Raw genomic sequence first — 3,017 nt, 5'->3', positions numbered from 1 at the left:
ATGGTTAAATTAATAACAATGGTTATCAACTGTACTGCAGGGATGGAACTAAGTCGCTGAAAATTGAGGTTGTGGTGGCAGCTGCAGAGTATTTGGGTGTGCGAGACTTGACATCAGAAAAGTTACAGGGTGTGTTAAGTGGTGGTGTCCCATCCTTTCAGGTTGTTGGCCTAAGATAGATTTAAATAGTGGAGTAGGTGGTATTTTTTTGTGAGTGTAGTGTTTGATGGCAGGGTATTTTTTTTTCTTCCCCCAAGCAAAGTATTAAGGAGATGTACTCCAGTCATGTAGATGGCGGTAATGCAACATTTATTGGATGCCAACAGCTGTTAAACCTCATCAAAGAACAACGTTGTGCCACAGATGGATAATGGGGGTGTTGCTAATCAGGCAATGGTTGTTAAGGTAGTTTCTCACAGAGAGAAGTGTCTGTTTTGATTGAAGAGGAGTGTGACCATAGCCCCCAGAAGTCTGCAGACTACAGGGATGAATCTATTTACACTACTAACTATAGCAGGACATGATCAGTAAGAATGTAAGGTCCTCATTTGGGTACTGGTCACAGAAGTAGCAAGAAAGATTGCCTTTCTTATGACTTCTGGAGTCTGTCACACTCCTCTCACAGAGAGAAAAATGACATGGCTGCTGTTTAAATATATATATATTTTAAATGAGGGTGAATAACAGGGATAGAGGACATAACCATAAACTATCTATAAACTACAATATACTACCACAGCATAGCAACCACTACACTACTAAATTAACTATAAAACAGGAAACCTTAAGCATAGACGAACATCCAGCTGAATTTAATAAAATGTGAGATTAAACCTTTACACACTTCTGTAATTACTCAGGAGGAAGATGTGGCTGAGAAACATCAGGTGTAGGGACATCAGTCTGCAGAAGTCCTTTGAGGGCCTGAAGAAAGGAGGTTACGCTCTCTGCGAGGAGCACTTAGAAGTGTGTTTTACTCTGATTATTGCCCATCTTTGTCAATAAAATAAATTTCAGTCACATGATTCCTTTCTGGTAAAAAATGTCTTTCAACAGGGTTCACGAAAGACACTGTCCTCCAAGGCAGTACCTACCAGAATAAATTGCATGAATCCACCCCCTCAATCTGCAACAGATGCACAGCGAAGTAGAAAAATAAGTCAACCACAAAGCAATTAAAGGTACATCGTTATTGTTTTATATCAACAGGTTTAAAGTCTTGAATTGTCTATTTTTTAAGTAGAGGATAGGGAAGAAGACGTAGGAGTTTAACATGAGAAAGAGAGAACAAGAGAGTGAAGGAGAGCGTAGTCCCAGCTCCAGCAGAGGAAGCAGCAGATGCTGAATTTAGTTCAGGTTGTCTGCAGGAGGTGGTCTGTCAGGTGACAGATGGCAGAAGGCTTCCTCAGAAGCATACAGGAGGCGGCTCAGGTGACAGAGGTGGCGGAAGGAGTCTTCCTCACAAGCATACAGGAAGCAGCATGTAGCACAGGTGTCATGCAGGAGGAGGCCATCATCCAATTGAAGGAGGTCTATAGTATAATAATATTCCCACAGTGATTAATTGCACACACATTGTAACAAAAATATCACAAAGTTAATCTCATACAGATGTTACTTTAATAAGAGAATACAGCTCCTGGAAAAGAAGCTGTCAAAATCAACAAAAAAACAACTGGCAAACGCAAAGTAAGCATGTCTAGCAAGACTAAAAGCCACCAAAACCAAGTACGTCATCACCTTATAGATTGGAATAACAGAAATGGAGGACATACAGTAATTGACAAAAAAACGTAGCAGTCTCTGGGCAAAAACTGGCATTGTGTAAGGACTAAGAGTCCTCTTACTTAGATCGAGGGCCTTTGATTGCATCCTAGAAGGCCATGTAGAGCATGCCTACCCCCTCAGAAAATATTATAAAGAAATGCACCATGTGTAGAATGTGAGTGCAGCTTAAAAAAAAATGGTGAAGTTAACAAACCAAAAACCATAGCACAGAGAAAATGGAAGTGTTTCACCGGATAGTACTTTTCTTTTGGTGCCTGGACTTCACCCTCATTTCACTATCCTGGTGAAGAGAACAAAAACAAACAGAGGAAAGAGGAGTCATCCATTCCCTTTATCCCAGGGATCTTCAACTAGATTCAGCCGAGTGACAATTGTTTCTTGAGCGGATGGTTGGGGGGAAGGAATATAACAACAGATCATTTGTAGACTGAAAATTGACTGGAAGCCCGAACAAATATTTTTGAATAAAATAATAATTCAAACCTTGCTTACATTTGTATATGATCAGGTGTCTCTTTTGCATGGGAATACATGAATAGATTCTTCAATGAAATCAAATCGGAGCTGATTTCCTGGTGTTTTTCCAGTCTGTTATGTACAACAATAAAAAAAAAACATTAAATTGCAGGGCCAAATAAATCCACCCATGTGCCAAATTCACCCAACAGTTGGTGGAACAGTGCTTTGTCCTCACTGTCACTCAAAATAATTCCAATGTATGCCTGGAATTGGTTATGTTCAAAACAACAAAAATAATTTGTTCCAACACCTGGTTCTAGCTATTTTGAGGTGTAACGATGCAGTACTATAGAGAGTACATAAATTCATAAACGTTGTTCGTCCGTGCTCATCCATTTTCTAGCTCTTCGAATAGGCTGGACAATAGAACGAGTCAAAATTCACTCAAGGCTGAAAAACGGCAATAGAACGTTGGCTAAACTGGAACACTAGCGCGAGCCCATAGCAAATTAATTTAATCATACGTGTTTTGCCTATTTTGACTTGAATTACGCTTGGAATTCATTTTAGCCGGCACAACAAATGTTTTATCCCTTTTCATATTACCACTACAATTTGTTCTTAGGACGAAACAGAGAGAGAGAAAAAACTTGTGGAGAAGGTAAACATACTCACCTCGATGGTGTCAACTGCGCTTATGTCAGTGTAACAGTATAGACTTTACGTCCGTCCCCTCGCCCTGATCCCGCAAACTAGCTAGCCATTTTACA

General features: G+C 39.9%; 1 long non-coding RNA gene across 1 annotated transcript; it reads right to left on the bottom strand.

The window, feature by feature from the left end:
• Nucleotides 1-299: 299 nt before the first annotated feature.
• Nucleotides 300-3,017, bottom strand: LOC135521313 (uncharacterized). Its single transcript, XR_010452524.1, has 3 exons — nucleotides 2,923-3,017; nucleotides 2,281-2,376; nucleotides 300-2,068 (listed from the first exon to the last, which is right to left on the bottom strand). It is a non-coding gene; the product is annotated as an uncharacterized LOC135521313 (long non-coding RNA).

Source organism: Oncorhynchus masou, chromosome 29 (assembly GCF_036934945.1).
Source record: "Oncorhynchus masou masou isolate Uvic2021 chromosome 29, UVic_Omas_1.1, whole genome shotgun sequence".
NCBI classification, from domain to species: Eukaryota; Metazoa; Chordata; class Actinopteri; order Salmoniformes; family Salmonidae; genus Oncorhynchus; species Oncorhynchus masou.
This window is presented reverse-complemented; position numbering and strand designations above follow the sequence as displayed.